Below are 20,577 nucleotides of genomic sequence, written 5' to 3' on the forward strand. Positions count from 1 at the left end.
AAGCAGCAGAGACAATAACTAGCATCGATCCCTGAGTAAAACCAAGCCTTCTTTCCGTCACCAGAGGCTCACCCCAGCAGGAAGTCAGGGGGAAAAAAAAGAAGTGAAGACCCAGCCAACCCCAAAGCACTGACAAGCAGTGTGGGTCTTCCAGTGGCTTCTTGGGGATACCAGGGAAGTGTTGGGCTGCTCATCATACAGGAAACACTCCCGACAGCCCCCCTTTCCACCGCCTTATCCCAGAGCTCAGTGACCTTCAGCTGCTGGCTGCTTTATTCCTCCCTCTCGGCTCTCTCTTTGCCTCTAAAAATTCCCATTCGTACCCCTTTCTCCGCCCGAGCCACCATGTATGCTCTGGCTAACCTCCGCCCTTCCTCCTCACCTCTGTCTCCTCTCTCCTCCCCATCATCTCTACATCTCGCTGTGATGGCTCATTTTGTGTCAGCTTGCCTGGCTGTCTGGGTACATCTGTGACAGTATTTCTGGGTGGCATTAGCGTTGGAATCCGTGCACCCCCCTCCGCAGTGTGCATGCGAGGAGCCTGAATAGAACAAAAAGGCAGAGAAAGGAGGAATCCGTTCCTTTCACCTGCTTGAGTTGGGACTTTCCATCTCATCTCCTCCGACCCTCGGACTGGGATCGCCACCAATGGCTCCCCAGGTTCTCAGGCTTTTGGACCCCAAGTGAATGACATCACCGGTTTTCCAGGTTGCAGAAGGCAAATCATAGGACTTCTCAGGCTCCGTGATCGTGTGAGCCAATTCTTCATAATAAATCTCCTTTTAAATATACATCCTATTGGCTCTGTTTCTCTGGAGAACCCTGACTAGCCCTGTGCATTAAAAAAAAAAAAAAAAAAAAAAAATGAACATTGAGCCGCAGAGCCTGAGTTTGGGTCCTGCCTTTGAAATTGCCTACCTGTGTAACCTTGGGTGAGTTTCTGAATCTCTCCGTGTCTCAGGTCCATACCTGTATGATGGGGAGGAGAGCACTAATACAGCTTCATGAGGCTTGTCTTCATCTGTTTGGACTGCTGTAACAAAATGCCATAAACTAGGTGGCTTGTAAGCAGTAGAAATTAATTTCTTGCACTTCTGGGGACTGGGAAGTCCAAGATCAAGGTGCTGGCAGATCCAGTGTTTGGTGAGGACCCACTTCCTGGTTCATAGAACTGTCTGTGTCCTCACAAGGGGACAGGGGCTACGGAGCTCTGTGGGGCCTCTTTTAAAAGAGCATTAATGTCCCATGCATGAGGGCTCTACCCTCGTGACCTAAGTACTTCCCCAAGGCCCCACCTCCTGATACTGTTGGGGGTTAGGATTTCAACATACGAATTTTGGGGAAACTCAAACATTCAGACCATGGCAGCGTTATTTTAAGTATTAAATGAATGGATACGTATATGAATTCCGTAGAACATTGGATTAAGAACTGAATAAATGTGGGGCACCTGGATGTCTCAGTCGGTTAAGCATCTGCCTTCGGCTCAGGTTATGATCCTGGGGTCTTGGGATTGACCCCACATCGGGCTCCCTGCTCAGCAGGAAGCCTGCTTCTCCCTCTCCTCCCCGCTCCTGCTCTCTCTCACCATCTCTTTCTCTCTCTCAAATAAATGAATAAAATCGTAAAAAAAATAACTGAATAAGTGTGACCCATTATTCTTATTATTGCTATCCTTATTGGTTGGTGTTAATCATGTGGGTTAACGGACCTCTCAGCTTCTTTCACCTTCCTCTATCAAAAGTGGCTTTCCTCCTCACAAGGAAGGGGAGGGAGGATTTGCAAATCGTTCTGATTTACTGTTTATTTAAGTATTGTCATACTAGATAGGAAAAAACGTGTGTGTGGGAGGCAGAATAATGGCCCCCAAGAGACATCCACATTGTAATCCCTGGAACATGTGAATATGTGAGCTTACGGGGCAAAAGGAACTTTGCAGATGCGATGAAGTTAAGGATCTTGAGATGGCAGGTTATCTGGGATTATCTGTGTGGGCCCAGTGTCATCGCAGGCGTCCTTAGAAATGAAGGAAAAAGAGACAAGAGTCAGAAGCCGAGGAGGAAGTGAAGTCGGCATGCTGTCCTTGCCGGAAGGGGACCACCTGCCAAAGAATATGGGGCCTCTTGAAGCTAAAACGGGCCATATTCTCCCCCTGGAGCCCCCCGAAAGGAACTCAGCCCACCAACACCTTGATGTTAGTCCTGGAAGGCTCCTTTTCAGACTTCTGACCTCCAGACTGGAAGACAAGAAATTAGTATAGGGCAATTTGCTAGAGCTGCAATAGGAAAATCACGTAGCACCAAAACTTTAGCTTAGAAAGATTATCGGTTCGTCATGGATTTGTGGGAAATTTTAGTTTTCTTCTTCACACTGTGTCTCTTTTCCAAAACCAGAAGAAAAATGTGAGTTGAAGAAAGAAACGACGGATTACAGATGCCTAGCACACGCCAGCGGAGTTCTCATGCGGCTGTAAAAGCACCCAGCCCTGTGCTTCGGAGTCACCTCCAGTGGGTGGTCATTACCCATCCCTGAGCTGACTGTGCTTCCGGCTCCTATCATTGCCTCCCCCCACCCCCATGCTGGGCCTTCTCTGTCCGCTCAAACTTCCCTGTGTACATAAAGCACAGGGGGGCTCTTGCCAAAATGCAGGCTCTCTTAACATCCACTATGGATCAGGAAAATGCAAACCAAAACCCCAAACTGGTAGCACCACACACCCCTAAAATAACTAAAATTAAAGAGACCAATAATACCAAGTGTTATCGAGGGCGTGGTTCAACCTGAACGCACACACCCTGCTGGGGGGGAATGCGGAATGGTAAAACCACTTGGGAAAACTGGCATTTTCTTAAAAAGTTAAACATACACACAGCATACGATCCAGGCACTCCACACCCAGGTATTTATCCCAAAGAGACACCCTCACAAAGACTTAAATAGGAATGTTTATGGCAGCTTTATTCACGGTAGTCAAAACCTGGAACGAAATAACCCTCAGCTGGTGAATGGAGAAACAGAAGGTAGTAGCTCCACACCAAGGAATGAGCCGCTGAGACACTCAACAGCATGGGTGAGTCTCCAAAGCATTATTTGTAGCCAAAGAGGCCAGGCTCAAAGAAGAGCCTCCTATAAGATTCCATGTCTATAAAATGTACACTAATCTATGGTAAGAGAAAGCAGACCACTGGTTACCTGGGCTGGGCAGTGGCAGAGAGGACTGCAAAGGGGCACAGTCTTTTGGGGTGATGGAATTTTTTGTGTTTTGTCGTGATGGTTTCCTGTGTGTAGACGACTGTCAAAATTCATCAAGGTTTAGGGGCGCCTGGGTGGCTCAGTTGGTTAAGTGACTGCCTTCAGCTCAGGTCATGATCCCGGGGTCCTGGGATTGAGCCCCGCATCGGGCTCCATCTGCTCAGCGGGGAGCCTGCTTCTCCCTCTCCCCCTGCCTGCCACTTTCCCTGCTTGTGCTCTTTGTCAAATAAATAAAATTAAAAAAAATTCATCAAGGTTTACACTTCAAATGGATGTGGTTTATGATATGAAAATAGTTCTTCAATTAGGTGATAGGGAAATAAAAAGCAGATGCTGACTCAGAGGTCTGGCCTGAGCAAGCGAGCCTACATGTCCGACAGGCTCCCAGGGGCTGCACACTGCTGGTTCCAGGACTGTCCTTTCAAGAGGAGGGCTCCCGAATCCCTCTCTTCACCTCTGCCACTTGCAGGAAACAAACTATCTTTATCTTTTGCTAAGGAAAGAAAGATATTCCTCCAGAAACTCCCTTGTCGCCTGTCTCCCACCACCCATATACTATAAGCTATTGACTGTGTGTAACCACTTGAAGACACGCAGGGTCAAGTATGCCAAGAGAGGTTTGTGCTGCTGCTGGAGAGAATTAGCAGGTCCTCCACTCACCTTCTCATTTCCACCCTGGCTTGGGCTTTAAATGGAAACACACAGATGAACAATAAAACTTGCATGGGGGATTATCGTCCTATCACTCTAAATGTTTGAACAGATTTCTAATTTTCAGTTAAAACATCCATCTTTCAGGGTTTTCAGATTAGAAGAACAAAAATACAGGGCGTTGAAACAATATCATGAATACTTCTTGACCCATGAGGGATTAGAAATCATTCAAGACCAAACAGAAAGGCTGTTGGCGGTCTTGGGCTCTTGCTCAGCGATGTTCATCTGTGCACTGCGCAGGCTTTCGGTTTCCCTATGGGCCACAAGGTATCCACATGTAACACAATTCCTTGATATTGACACAACACCTTCCCCGATCTTCATATACTTAGCACAGAAGAATAAAGCTTCCTCGAGAAGCCATTTTTGGGTAGTCATCAAGACTGTCTCTCTAGCAACAGAACTTGCTTCTTCCTCTTATCCCAGTCACATATGTGCAATCCAAACCCCTATCTTGACAAAGTAATAAATTAAAATAGTTGCAGGACCTCAGAATAATGGTAAGCAGCTGAAACGGAAGCTGTATTGATACTTTTCAAATGCCTCGTGTACTGGCCCAAACAAAACAAACCAACAAAAACTAGAGAGAGCGCTTGGTATAGCTGTCATGTTTTGTAGATTTCATGAATTTCGATCCCTTCGAACCAATGTCTTTTTTTTAAGATGTTGGTAAAGCATTGAGAAAGAGATATTAATTATTGTCTTTCTGTCTGCATTTCCTCAAAACTTACACCCCCGCCCAAATGTTCTGCCTCAAGTATCCAGATTGCTTCAAATTGTGTATCTGTTCCTCTAGCTTTTTATTCTCTGTGGAGTCATTTCATAGCTTCATGGAAACACGGAGAATTGTAGGAATTATGGGCTTTCTCCAGCACAGTCAGGTCATAGATAGGTATTACTGACTGGTTAGCCCACAGTAGCTATTCGATAAGTGATTTTTAATTTTTTTTTTTTACAAAATAATAGTTTGCCTCTCAAAGGTTTTAAAAACAGTCTTTTTAGATCTGGTACAAGGTTGAATAGGAAAGATTGCTAAGGTTTAGCTGGTTCAGAAGTAGAATGACTAAAACCACCTTTCTATGTATGCCAGACACAATTTTGTCCTCCTGCCTGAAAAAAAAAAGGAAAAGCAGAGTCCCCCGGCTAAATGGTTTCCTAAGTGTCCCCCTCTCCCTGGGTCCTCATGACTTTATGAAACAAGCAGCAACAAAACTCGTCTAAAGCTAAACTAACGTGAAATAACCCAGGGCTTGAACTTGTCGCATGACGTTGCTTTAAATTTTAATGCGAACTCGGGAATAGATTTGTGAACAGCAAGGTAAAGCCAAGGCCATGAAATATTGATTCTGTACATTTTCTTATGCATTTTTATTCTCCAATTTAGTAAATTTTTCATCTTGCCTGCACTTAGAGGTTCCCTATGAAGTCGTTACTACCAATTGTATTAACTGTTGTAAATAAATAATCGTCACTCGAGCTGTTTGCCTGACAGCAGGTGGACAAGGACCCCACCTTCGAGCACTGACTTCCCACAGCCCAGCGCATGGAGGATGAAGAGAGACACTCACGATTTTCCACATGGTACAGTAGCAAACGCCTGCTCCTGGAAGGAGGGTTTTAAAGGAGGAACTGTCCTATTTTTGCCGAAATTATACCACCATCTGACAGTCGCCCAATTTGGTCTAAGAGATGGTGGAGCTGATTTTTGTTTGTTTGTTTTTAAAACCAAAATGTCAGGAGAAGCTGTCAGAACATGCTTCTTGGATATACCCTAATATAAGAGAAAATAAAAGTGCAAGACTTTCCCCAGTTATCCTAATCCTTGTATATGCACAAAAAGTCATATTTTATCAATCACAGGAGAAGACAAATCTGTCAGGTATTTCTCACTGTCTTTATTCCATAGTGTACTTCTCTTTCTTAGAATATACACCTACCCTGCTATATTCACTGTCTCACAGGGGGTGAGAGCCAAAAGAAAGATGGAAAGCAGTTCTGACAGCAAAGGGCATGTCCTTTGTTGAATAACACATGGGAGGGTCCAGTGTGATTCTGCCACCTGTGGAAATCACTCCGGTTCTTGTACACTTTTTTTAAAAAAATTTTTTAAAGATTTTTTACTTATTTATTTGACAGAGAGAGAGAGATAGCGAGAGCAGGAACACAAGCAGGGGGAGTTGGAGAGGGAGAAGCAGGCTTCCCGTCGAGCAGGGAGCCCGACGCAGGGCTCAATCCCTGGACCCCAGAATCATGACCTGAGCCGAAGGCAGATGTTTAACAACTGAGCCACCCAGGCGCCCCTCTTTGTACACTTTTATACGTTAATTGATCACTTCTCTGTCATTAAGTCACACTGGGCATTTATTCAGATTCCTGGCCACACTGACCAAAGATTCATAGTGGACTATTCCACTGGATCCCAAATTTCTTATTCCATGTTTCTGGAACAAAGCAGGAAGGAGGGCGGGATAACATCAGACTGGTTATTTAGCTTTGAAATAGATGAAAATATGTCTCTTCCTTATTTGATCAGCAATATGGTAATCCTGTTAGGTGGGCAATAGGGTCCTTTGTTCTGATTTTTTGTCCCTGTTTTATGGTTATTAAAGTTGTATATGCCTGATTATTGTAGAAAAAAATAAATCTCCCAAACAATGAAGATTACTTTAACGCTCTGCCTCTGACATCTCCACCTGCTCCAAAACACACACACGCACGCACACACACGCACACACACGCACACACACGCACACACACACGCACACACACACGCACACACACGCACGCACACACACGCACACACACGCGTGCACACACACACACAAAACAAACAAAAACAAACAAACATCATCAACAACAACAATAACAAAAATATCCAACTCAGGGAGAGAATAAAGATTTCTAATAATGTGTTACCTTAGTTTTTACTTGGATGTCTATTCTAACACTTTTTATATAGTCTTTTAATAGTCTTTAAACTTTTTAAAGGCATCCTTGATTTCTCTGTTTACTCTAAAATCCTTAAATACTTGATTCATATACTATCTCAGTTTTGGGGGAAAGAAGGAAAAGAGGGAAATTTAATTGCCCAAATAGGGTCCAAATGGAATTTTTTTCTCCCATTTGGTAACTTTTGTATTTGGTCAATGAGTCCCCATATTGGGAAATGGTCTTTAATACGTTCATCTGCACACATCTGAATATTGTTGACTCGGGCCACCCACCTTGCACAGGTGCTCACCTGCAAATACTGTTACCTTAAGACACATACAGTGCAAGCAGAAGTGTAGCAAGATGTAGCCAGGAAATCCAAGAGCCGGATGTTTGAATTAGACAGCACAGACATCTATCTCCTCTTAGACTTTTTAAAAAATTCCTCACAACACCTTTAGCTGAATCCCCATTGGAAAGATGACAAAGGGAAAGAATGGACAGGGGAGAACTGAAACTTAGGGAATGAGTTCATACAATGATGGAGACTGAGAAGGTTTTGTTAGATGCAGTGCAGAAGGCATCAACCTGAGGAATATACCAAGGGTACAACTTAACAGCTCTATCCTAAGCACGAGCATTATCATCAGGATCAAAATACAGGCATTCTGGTGGAATCTTCTGCCCTTATCTGGGTGGGGGATAAGACCCAGGTGCACGGCAAGGCCATGTGGCAGATGGGACCTCATGATCTGGGCTTCACCTGAACCTCAAGGATCAGCATCCTTTGTGACAGCAACACTCGGAGGGTCCAGGATTAGTGTGGTGGCCACATGGAGAAGAAAGGGGTCAACATAGTGAAGACAGATGCATTAAGGAAAGAATGTGGGGGATACGCTGGGGGTATCATTTTCTTATGCATTTTTATTCTCCAATTTAGTAAATTTTTCATCTTGCCTGCACTTAGAGGTTCCCTATGAAGTTGTTATTACCGACTTACTACCGTTACTATCAAAAACTTACCGGGGGTAAGTTTTCCTGACTAGGTAGAAGATGTGTTGAAGGTGACAGAAGCTCCCATAGTTGGTGCGTGGGCTCTGCGACCCCCACGGCAAGGACCAGGAGAAGACATAGGATTCATGTAGCTGCCACATCAAAGAAAACCCGATCAGGGTTAAAGAAACATTTCCTCCAAATGTCAAGCAGGAGCACCAGGAAGGAGCCTGGGCATAGCCAGAGTTTATACTGGAGTGGCGGCTGTGCCAAATTAGATGTGAACGCAGGACCCTGAGCGGGTTGCAACAACAGCTTCACCGTGCATGGAAAGAATTGCCGCTGAGATAAATATTCCTGTGAACACTACTCATAGCTCAAGCTTCCTCTCAACTCCCCTCCGGCTGCTCAATAACAATGAGAGTGTTATAAATTTACACCGAAGAAGCCCTCCAGTTGGAGATCTGAGAAGCCAAGAACAACCAAAGGGAACCAGAAGGGGAAGCAAAGACAATTTACTCAAAATGTTTATGGAAAAACATCAGCCCTGCTTACATATCACATCACTTAAAGATGAATAACCAAAGCAGCAACAACATCAGCTCTATGACAAATTTCACCTTGCAAAACATTGAGAAAATGCATGCAATATGCAAAGGACACGAGAAACAAAGATGCTGTCAAGAATGTCTTCTTGTGCCTTCACTACTGTCCGAGAAATTAGGGCCTCTGTAAAACCAGAGATGAGAAGTACTAAATAAGAAGATTTAAGTGAAAAGAGACATAGGCAAAAATCAGGCAGTCTTAAAAAAGGAGACTAAGGTGCATAAAAGAGAGTGGGATGTGAGGACAGAATTCAGCTCCAAAACCAAGAGGCAACACTGCAGGAGTTAAAAAGGTGACCAAGCACAAATCCTCAAGAATGCCTGGGTCAGAGAGGGAAGGGTCGGATGCAAGATGCTGAGGAGAAATAGGAGACAGGAGTGGAAACAGAGCAGCTCCAGTTCGTTTCTAAGAAAGATCCCAGGAACAAAGAAAGAAGCAGCCATCAGAGATACAATGGAAAGAACATTCCAGAACTAAAAAAATTTTCATATTCCTTGGGAGGGCTGCAGTGTGTTGCAGAGCTTTGCCTGCATAGAGTTTGGTAACTTTGTTTTAATCTTAAGGAAAAAGAAAGAATGTGGCAAACAGAGAAAGGGGTGAGAGTTGCTATCAGAAAGAAAGAAATGCATCCAACTCCAGAAATGTCTGAAAAACAGGGAGCCATGTCTGTGGAAGTTGGAGAGTTAAAAGGCTGTGCTGTAAGCATTTGACACTCAGCCCAGATTCTGTTCATATATAAAAACAAGAAAAGAAAAAAAAAGATGGGGCAGGAAGGGAGAGGGAGATTCCAATCAATATCTTGGTACCATTTCTGTGCATCTTCCATCCAGTCTTCTCAAAGGGGCCAGGTGGATGTTACGATGTATATAGGTTATGTCGCTTTCCTCTTCTCCATGCCCCTCGATGATAAAAAAAAAATAGGAACCCCCCCAAAGCGTTTGTTAGCGACTGGTTATTTGTGTCCCCCTAAAATTCATGGTGAAGCTCTAATCCCCAATGTGATGATATTAGGAAATGGTGCCTTTGGGAGGTAATTAGGTTTAGAATAAGGTCATGAGGGTGGGGTTCCCATGGTGGGATTAGTGCCCTTATAAAAAAAGAAGAGACAGCCACATGAGGACAGAGAGAGAGGGCATCTCTCTGCAGGCCAGGAGGAGAGACCTCAGCAAACTCGGCCATATTGGCATCCTGATCTCAGAATTCCAGCTTCTAGAACTGTGAGAAGTACATGTCTGTTGTGGAAGCCACCCAGTCTATGGTATTTTGTTATGGTAGCCAGAGCAACTAAGACAGACTCTCTGCTTTCAATTCTTTTGGGGGCACTGTGCTCTTTTAATTTGTTGCATACATCCTTATTTCTGGTGTGACGTTACTGTGTCACTAGAAGTATTACTATGATTCTTTGCTTAGTGTCTGCTTGTCCATAATATGCCCTGAACTCTCTAGATGCAAGGGACATTCATTCCATTGGCTGCCACAGCCCCGGGCATGATGTTGAACCATATGAAGTGCCAGAGAAATGAATGAATGAGTGTGTGAATGAATGAATTGGGTGAATGAGAAAGCACATCTCCCAGTCTGGGGACCAAGCTGATGGAGCCTGAGAGTAAACTTTTGAAGCATCTGGAAAGAGACAAAGCAAGATTTGTTATATGGCTCAAAAACAGCCTCTCGCAGTCATTAAGAAGCTAGCCTTCTTCAGTGGCCAGGCATCGTTTAATTGGTACATTCCAAGCTCTGAAAACCCCAGATGTCCCAAATCTAGGGCAAGAAAGTTTTGGTGATACTTTGCCTGTTCCTCAGCTTGGTGCTGTCCATGGCAAAGACACAGATTCTCGCCAGGAATTCTGGACAGGGGACTCCAAAGGAGCCTCAGCTGAGAGGGCAAGAGCACATTCAGCATTTCCAGACTTTTCTCTTTGGATCTTTTTAGAGAGGAAGGATCAGATAAATGTGAATGACGTTCAGGGTTGACAGTGCTTGTGTTTAAGATTCTGGTGGCTGAAACCGAGTTTGGTTTCTCTTTGTTCTTTGGATGGCTTTTCCAACCTCCTGTGAGCCAACACTCAGTTCGTAATGCCTGTTGTATTTGCGGAGCCCCAGAGCTAGCATGCTGGGTGGGCCGAGGGACCCAGCAGCTTGAACCTTTTCAGCCTCTACTCAGTGTCTCTGAGGTGATGCTTCTCGGTCCACCTCTGTCTGTCTCCCTCCATCTATGAGTGTGTGTGTGTGTGTGTCTCTCACTGATAGCTTCCCTCTCTCAACTCTGACCTTGTTCCACCTCTGCTTTGCCTTTATAGTCTTCTCTGCTCTGTGTCTCTGCTCTTCTTCCTGTTCCCCCCCACCCCCCCCTCCACCTCTCCTTGTCCTTCTGAGTCTCTCCTGAGGGAGAGAGTCATGTACTCCATGAAGCATGTGTATATATTGCTCTGTCTCCTCCAGGCCACTATTTTCCCTTTCAATAAACTCCTTCCTGTCTCCAAGTGGCTGGTCCTATCTCCTTTACAATCAGGGGACACCGGAACTGGCTGCAATGAATGTGAGGAAGCCTTTATAATGAACAGGATCTCGCTGCTGTTTACACACTTTCAACTACACAGGGAGCCAACAGACCATTCCGCACGGCTGATGAGAATGTAATTAAGTGTGGGGGCGTGAGTAGAAAAGGGGAGGCGGGCAGGGGGGCTAAGTGATAGGGCAGAGGGGTGTTGGAAGCCTCCAGATTAACTTGGATGGGGGGAACTTTGTATTTTCCCAGGCTCCATAACCATGCACTGACAATTTCTAGATGCTGGACGCTGAGGATGCCGGGCTCTGGAGATGGACAACTGTTCGAGGCAGAGCTGTAGAATGGAGTTTCATAACATTGTGCCCGAGTGCAATAGCAGAGGCGCAGACAGTGGGTGGGGGAAGCTTCGAGAAGGAGACTGGGGAGATGTTAAAGGTGAAGTGCTGTGTGAGTGGAGCCTAGAAGGGAGAATATGATTTGGTAGCGAGAAAAGCTGGAGAAATAGCAACGGACTGAGCCAAAGCGGAGTCAGGAAAGTCCCAGATGCTCCAAGGAGGCTGAGGGATTGTCCCGGTTGTAACCTATCAGGGCAGGGGTGGGGAGACAGACAGGTGAGGGCTGGGATGTCAGGGGCCCTGGGTGTCACCTAGAGTGCTTGGCTCTTAACCCCATGGGGGCCAGGAGATGCTGCGAGTCTCTGGGGCAGCACTGTCTGCTAGAACCCTCTGTGATGGTAGGAATGTAGGTGGCTATTAGGCAACTGAGCCCTTGAAATGTGGCTAATGTGACCAAGGAGCTGAATTTCTATTTTTTTTTTTAATTTTAGTTAATTAAAATATAAATTTCAAAGGTCCTTACGGCAAGGGGCTACTATGCCAGGACAGTTCAGAAGTCACGGCCACTGTCTCTTGAGAGATGCCACATCTGTGTTTTTGGAGGACGGGTCTGGCAACAGTGTGATAAGACCATTGGAAGGCCAGCTCCTTAGGGAAGAACAATGAGACACAGAAGATCTCTGATGGTCGCTTGGCTGTGAGTCTAGGAATATCTGAATCCTGCCTTTGATAAGCTGCTCCTTCCCTTCAGGCCTCCAAGAGGCTGCTACCTGCAGAGGAAGCCCGGGGAGATGGAGGAAACCCCCGACTCCAGTGTCTTGAATCTCCAGGGTGCTGGATGACCTCTCCTGCTCTTTTTCTTTATGGCACATTTTACCCTTGGGTGACATGGACTCAATTTAAGGCAAAGAAAATATAATTAGAATCCAGACAGGTTTTCATTTGTTTGTTTTGTTTTGTGGATCTTGACAGAATTTACTCCTAATATATGTATGAAAAAATAAAGGGCCAGAGATAGCTAAGATACTTGTGAAGAAGAAGGAGAGAAGCCTTGTTCTTTCCTACAGTAAATTCATTTTAAAGACATGGTAATGGGAGCAGGGTAAATGTGGTGTAGGGATAGAAGAAAGCATCAGGGGAACAGCAACAACGGGGTGGAACGGCCCTTGAACACACACAGAAACTTGGTAAGAGACAGTGATGGTGAGAGGGAATGTTTTATTCAATCAGTGTGGTGGGGGAAAAGGCTATCTCTACAGAACAAAAAAAAAAAGTTTTTGTCCCTACTTTAGACGATGTACAAACATCAGATCTTGAAGGAATAAATACCAAAATAATAGAACTTTTAAAAGAAAATTTATGAGAATATCTTTGTGATCGTAAGGTAGAGAAGTTTTTTTTTAAAAAACAGTGAACAAAGGACACAAAACATAAAGGATAAGATTGATAGATTTGACTAAATGAAATAAAGTCTTTCATATGACAACAGACATTTGTATAAATAACTGACAAAGGTTACTATCTGGAATATATGACGCACTCCTATAAATCAATACTATAAAGACAAATAGTCTGCTGGGAAAAATGGACAAAGGATACCAAGAGAGGAGGCCAGACTGTGAAAATCAAATGGCCAATACTTACCCAGAAAAAAAATGCTCGCCCACGTTAATAAGTCACAGATATGCAAGTTGAAATGGGACACCTTTTCCCATCCACGATTATGATGCCAGTTTTTGCTGAGTTTGTGGAGAAAGATACTCTCACACTCTGCCGGAGTGAATGTAAATTGGTGTGACTCATTTGGAGATCAATTTAGCGATAACAAATAAAATTGAAGATGCACACACTTTATGACTGAGCCCTTCGATTGCTAGGTATTTACCTTCAAGAATCTTTCACACATGCTCATAGACACTCCTAGAGGTGCTCCTTATGCTCCAGGGAAATGCATACACCAATGGTAACAATGACATATATCAATGACATTGTATCAATATAGCAATACAGATTGATACCTCAAGGACAATCATTAGGGGATGGATAAATAAATTGTAATCAGAGAAGAGAAGGTACACATCCAGATGTAGGTCACCGTGTGGGCAACATCTACTAAGAGATGGGGTCACTACCTAATAAAGATGCTTACACGTATTCGCGGTTCTTCCTTTTCTTCTTGCTTCTGCACAACCAAGTTGGTAAGCGCATTCACCTGCTGTGTTTGTGAAACACTGCTGGGCATCATCTAGTGGCAAATAAAGCCTTGAGAAAGGACATTTCCCCCCATTGAGTCTGTTCACAAATGGGCCATAAATTCCACATGCGGCTCCAAAATTGGAGTCCAAAAATAGTGGAAACATTGGCAGCCCTGTTGAGGAGCGTAGCTTCCCGCAGGGGCTACTTCTGAGAAGACAACTTCATTTGGACAGATTTGAGCTGGTGTGTCTGTTAACAGCATGGTCTCCTTGATTCACAGACTTCTCGAGGATTTCCCAGGGCTTGGAGAGATGTTCACGCAAACTGGCTTCCCAAGATAAATCCCAAGGCATGTAGCCAGAGCCTGGCATCAAATTGAAAGACAGTACAAAGAAGCGAATTAAAACCTTGCCAATGGGATCCACGAGAACCAGACGTTCCAAATGGAATCAATACAATATAAGCTCCAAGAGGGCAGAGACTTTCCGCCTGTTTTGTTTACCACTTACTCCCCAAACCTAGCTCTTGGCATGCAGGCCATGATTAGTAAATATTTGTGGAATGAATGACCTGGATTCAGTTTATCATAGAATTGCTATCCTGTGCTGAATTGGGGGCTGGATTTATAAAGTTACTCCCAGTCTGGTGGAGGAAAAAAGTTCAAAAACAGATCATCAAAATGGAATATGTTAAGTGCTATAATCAAAATGTGTAAAATTGCTGAGGGAAAAGTGACCAGGGCATAATTAATGTGCTGGTAGAGGAAGAAGCAGCTGCAGAAAGGTGGTGACATGCCAGGGCTTTGAAGGGTGAGTAGGAGTCCTGCAGACAGGAGAAGGAGTGGAGGGTATTCGGGTGGGAGGAGAGGGGATCACTGGAAAAGGTGTGGATGTGTAAAACTGAGTGGTGTATTTAGGGACCACCTTGTGGAGTTAAAGAAGCAGCTGTCAAAACAGGGGCAAAGCAGGCTGTCCAACAACAGGCAAAGCCACTGATAAAAAAAAAAAAAAAAAAAAAAGAACATCTACTAAAGTTCCAGGCACCACATTTAGTGCTACATTTACAAATGCAAATGACATTGATGTGCCCTTGGCTGCTAGAATAATCTGCCGTGTGACATGGACCAAAGTGTTCTCTTATTTATCTTTGTATTTACAGGGCCTACAACGCACTTGGCATAAAGCAGCTCAGCAATTGTTGGATAAACAAATGCAAGAACAATTCAAAGGAGTTTGCCAAATCAGGATGATAAATAAAAATAAAGGGGAGGCTCAGGCTATACCTCTATGCAGAGCAAAGAAGCAGTGCAAGAGAGCATGTAGACTTTGATGTTAACTGACCTAGATTCAAATCCTGGTCCCACCCAGTGTAGATGAGCCATGATGCCATGCTTGAAATCCATGAGCCTCAGTGTCCCCATCTGTGATACCTAGATCATCAAGGTCAGCACAGCCATTTATATAGGCAAAGGCCCACCTCATCTCTTTTTAAGACCACACACTCCACAGGGTGGTTTCAGCGTTCTCAAACAGCTCAGTGTTTCAGAGCATCCTTGGAGATATGTAGACCCGGTCTGAAGCAAAGCTCCACCACTGTTAAGCCGGCTGGCATTGGGAAAGCTAGTTGACATCTTTGTAGCTCTGTGTCCTCATCTGCGAAATGAGGATAATAATCGCATCTACCTCAATGGGTTGGCAGGGAACTAGAGAATGGGAAGTCAGTGCCAAGTACCCACCAAGCTCTCTTCATAAATGGAGTTTAAGTCGTAGCTGATTCGCGGTGGGCCTGGTATTGGATAGCGCAGCTGTGAAGTTGTAATGCCCCTACAACAATGTAAAGGGCACAAGCATTGCATTGGTTTTGTACTGCTATGTATCAAATACCACAACTCAGTGGCTTGAAACAATACATATTTATTATCTTACAGTTTCTCTGGGCCCAGAATGTCGGCGAGGCTTTGCTGGGTCCCCTACAAGGCTGCAATCAAAGTGTTGGTCAGAGTCGGGGGGTCTCCTCTGAGGTTGGCCTAAGGAAGGATCTCTTTATGTAGTTGTTGCGAGAATCCAGTTTTTTGCTGGTTGTTGGCCAGAGGCTGTCTTCAGTATCTCGTCACGTGGCTGGTGTCTCCAAGCTTTACCAAGTTCAATGACAACTGTCCTTCCTATTAACTCCTTAGGAGTTAATGCTGCCCTACAACTCATCGCATGGACAGGTTTCTCATGCATGGGGCAAATACTCCCACGAATAAAATGAAACAAAAATATAACAACAAAAATATATAAATAAGAAGAAGAGGGGGAAAACATAATACAAATAAAATAAAGTCACCTGAATTGGGTTTCCAGGCCATGAGGGGAAGCTGGTCCTTGGGCAGGTGGAGGAGAGGACAGAATTCTGAGCCAGAGTTATGGGTTTGGTTGTGGGATCCTGCTCTGAACTCAACTTAATTGTATTTGAGGACAGAGTGGGTTGTCATCTGAACTCATTAGAGGCTTTTAAGGACAGATAGCATCTCAGGTTTTGGAAAACTCAGTCTTGTCCTTAAGTAGACACGTGCTTGCAAGTGGCACGGGCTCACCTTGCCTCCTAGTGGCTGCAACTTAAGGGGAGCACGGCTTTGTGGGTGAAGGGACTTAGGAGGCAGCCAGACCCTCAGAGCCCCAGAGAGTAGCAGATGCTGCCCAAACACCACGTCTCTCCACTCTGAGTGCTCCCGAAGTGCAGACAGTGGCAGGCAGGGCCCACCAGCTTCTGACACCATTCATGTGCTCCAAATGACCTTGGGAACAGGTTTTCGTGGGAGGGGCAACGTCAATGCTTGGGGGGAAGAAGCCGATTGAAATCAATAAGAATTGATTTGGAGTGCGGGGGCCACAGTGTTAAAATCTCCTACCTCTTGATAGAGCTTCATGAATATTAACAAGCTGAAGATCAATAAGGAGCTGATTTTCAGATGCAAACCTGACTTCTTCATGTGTAGATTAAAGGAACAGAAGGATGATGTTTCTTTCTGCACTGCTCTACCTTCCCCCCACCCAATGCTGAGTGTCCCTAAAATCCCAAAACTCAAACAAAAACTGCAAGGTGCAGCTCTCATCAGAGATAGTCACATACAAGTTTGTTGGACATCTCTTCTCCCTGTGCTTTGATGTGAGGATGTTCTGTGTCTGAGGCACGTATGCGAAGGTAGGTGCCTGTGTTTCATGTGCCTTTATTCACTTATTGATTCGTCAGTCTTGTTTCAATGCCTTCCCCCCCACTACTCTTGATCTTCTTCATATCTCATTGTGACTGTTGCCATGGCCTCATGATTGGGCTCCTTGCTTTCAGTTCCTCCTACAGAACAGTTCATCTGCCAAAGTGATTTCTCTACAAGTCTGTTTCAAACAACTCTCTCCTCTGCCTAAAATCCACTGAATCTTCCCTACTGTCCCCAGGATGGTGTCCTAACTCCTTAGTACAGTGTTCAGGACATGTCATGGTTTAGTCCTGTTTATACCCTACAAATGTCAGATATCTCAGTTGAGACCTGAAAGGTGGGGATGAGCTAGTTCTGAGGAAACATGGAGGAAGAACATTCTAGACCCACACTATAGTAAATCTAAAGGCCCCAAGATATAAAAGATCAAAGAGCTGAAAGAAAGCCAGTGTGTGTGTGTGTGGTGGGGGACGGGTAACAATCAACCAGTTATGAATCACACTTTCTTATCTGGGTCTGACCTGAACATTCACCCAGCAGAGACTGGGAAGGAAGATTCCAGGCATTTTGTGGGGTGGATTAATCAGTGCAATGATTGTGCTGCGTGTCACACACCAGGACCAGATATTTTTCTAGCACAGCTATGTCCCCTCAATACAGAGGGAACTTGGGCAGAAGGGAGGAGCCCACCTCAGCTCCCTGGAAGAGGGAGCGAGATTTCTGAGAGTCCCTTTCCCCTCTGGGCGCAGATGCTCAGACTTCTTTCTCAAGCCCGCTGTAGGACGTGGCTGAGGACCCACCAACTTCTGCTTCCACCTGGGCACAGTGCTCACGAGGAGCAGTGTTCCTCCCCAGGCTTTCTGAGGAGGCACCTTCCTCTGGTGCCTTTGAGTGAGGTCAACCTCTTCTCGGAATACCACTTATCGGGAATTTCTCCTGCCCGGAGCACAGGCTGGGTCACGTTCACTTAGCTGCCTTCCATTACCAACTGACCCTTTATCTTCTGCTGAGATTTATTAGGACTTCAGAGACAGAGCGGTCACCCAGGCCCTGGCACTTTAAGACACACCCAACCCATTTATGCCACTTCAAGTTCTCTCCCCTCTACTGTCTCTGGGTTCTCTTGCAGCCAAGATGTGCTGTTAGCCCCCTTTTGCAGATGTGGAAACTGAGGCCTAGGCACAGCAGAGGGTGCCTCCAGCCTCACTGTGAGTGGTAGAGGTTGCTGGGAAGCTGAATTTCTCTGCCAAATTAACCCACTCATTCCCTTCCTTCGTGTCTGCTTTAGCGTCTCAAAATTGGAGAAGGTTACACAAGGTTACGTAACCGGGACGACTGGTTTCAATACTAATTCATATCCCCTAACTCAGACTGGACCTCAAGACCCGCCCGCCCGCAATCAAGCGACAGTGTAGCCCATGCTCCCATTCTTCCCAAGGACTATTTATTGCAAACCTTTTCCCACTTTCCCCAAACCTTGTCTCCTGGCTCCCTGCCCCTCATCAGCACATGACCTCGGCTCCCGGTCTGCAAGCGGAACAGGGCATCGTTAGATGAGCCCTGCTCACCACGCAAGAGGGGAGCCCACAACCACAGCTGCCACCCCACCCCTGCCTCCTGCCTCCCCCAGCACAGGCACACTGAGCCCACCGTACTCACCTGCCAAGGTGGCCCGTCATCTACTGCCGCTCCCGTCCGTCCGCCTTCCCTTCCCCTCCCTGACCAGGCTGATCCACGGAGGGCCTCCTGGCTTCGTTTTGGCCTTTGTGCCTACCTAAGGTGCTCCTTTTCCCACCTCCAGCCTCCCTTTCTCTTTCTTATACTTTAACCAAGCTCCAGCCTCAGCTGGACAACCTTGCACGTCAACCAGGGGCTCCCATACTTCTTCCTCTTTCTCCTTCCCTTAGCTCCTCAGAATTATCTGTCTGTCTAGAGTCTGTCTTTCTATCTACCTACCTACCTATCCATCCGAGTTCAAGCCAGTCCCAGGCCAATTTATCAAAAATCTCACCTACCCTTTTGGGACATGGCATATATAATTGCCAGTCATCTTTTAAATGTAATCACAGAGGTAAGACATTTTCAGCTCCCAGCTTGTTCAAAGCACACAAAGCAGAAGCCACTACTTATCTTCTCCACTAGTAGGTGCCCTTCCTTCCCCAGAGGTGACCCACTCACTGATTTTTATGCATCTGTGTACAGAGAATGCATATACATGTGCAGTTTAGTTATACAACACATTGTACATATTGCTGTGCGTCTTTCTTGGTTCACTTAACCACACATGTTCACGGCGTGGACTAGCACCTGCTCGTGGGGGCCGACTGTGTGATCACATGCCCACATTCAAGAGGCATCAGGCCAGCTGCCCGAAATCAGCCCTCGTGGGAGCATTCACACCGTGGCAAGCAGCAAACGATGCAAGCAGGGACCCAGTTCTCAAACCCATACTGCTGATTATAGATAGCTTTCTACGTCGGTTCGCATACTCTTATTTTATTTGCCTCAATGGTTGCAAAATTTTTAGGGTCATGGACGAGTAAAGCTTATTCGGCCATTCCCTGAATGAAGGGTGTTTACGTTATATCTGTGTTTTCACTTGTACACGCAACCGCTTCACTGAACCTCCCCGAGTCTTTTCATTTTTGGACACATCTGTGAATGTTTTTCTCAGAGAGCTACTTAGCAGTAGTGCTCTTGGATTGAAGCAAAGCAAACAGGGTTTTTTATGATAATGGACAAGGCTAAATTGTCCTTCAGAATAATCACGAGCTTACACACTCAACAGTAGTATGTGTGAGTACCATCGTGATGTCTTTGTGATAACACACGGCTGATCTCAAACCCTGGTTTCTCTTTAATGACTGCACACGGCTGATCGGCAAACCCTGGCAACTTCCCCAGGAAGCTACAAGGAAGCTGCTCTCGGGCTGAAGGATGAGTAGTAGTAGCCAGGAGATCCTAATGCTGATAATGATAAAATGGTCGTGAAGGTAGTCACGGATAATCATGCTTCCGTGTATGGCCGCCAGTTACCCGAAAAATGGCATTTCAAGTTTACATAGGTTTACATCTTCTTGCGAGGGATGTGGTTCCTAAAACACATTAAAAGAATTAATTAACCCCGTTTGGGCTCCACCCGGTCCCCTGACTGATCAAAACTATTCTCTTACCGATTCTAATTTTTCAGATCCAAAAAAAAAAAAAAAAAAATGTTAACTATAACTTCTTGTACAGGACATTTAATTTAATCATGGTGACCTAAAATCATCGTCTTTCCCTGTAATGGTTTTAAAGTACCATTTCCAGCCACTCAAGATGAAGTGCTCAGGAATAATTCAGGTGCCTCATCTAATGCCCTCACTTACAGACCTCCGGCAGAAAATGGGGATTCTGCAGTTTGTTTTTACTGGTTGTATTGATCTGATCTGCAGAATTTCTTTCTTCTACAGCTAAATCAGTAAATCCCACACTTAGCTGGCATTTTGCTCCAGTACTTTTAAGAAGAGTTGAATTTGGAGTCATGGAACGATATATTGTCACCGTTACTGATCCTGGCACATTGCTATTAAGGAGAGTCTATAAAATTCTTGCCTGTGTATGGAAAATCACTATTGCCAAACATCAGGGATGAGATAATCCTTTTGAAAATAAGATATACCTCCTGATACGCCACTGTACATCTCTTTAGCAGCCCTCGGTGTGAGTTGTGTTATCAGGGGGCACGTCTGGATTTTTCAAAGTCTAAGGAGCACAGAGTCTTTCTTCAGAGATCAACCTTACACTATCCCCTTCCTTTCCAGAATCATGAGTTACTAATATAAAATGCGCTTTATGCCACC

The sequence above is a fragment of the Halichoerus grypus genome, chromosome 10 (genome assembly GCF_964656455.1).
Source record: "Halichoerus grypus chromosome 10, mHalGry1.hap1.1, whole genome shotgun sequence".
NCBI classification, from domain to species: domain Eukaryota; kingdom Metazoa; phylum Chordata; class Mammalia; order Carnivora; family Phocidae; genus Halichoerus; species Halichoerus grypus.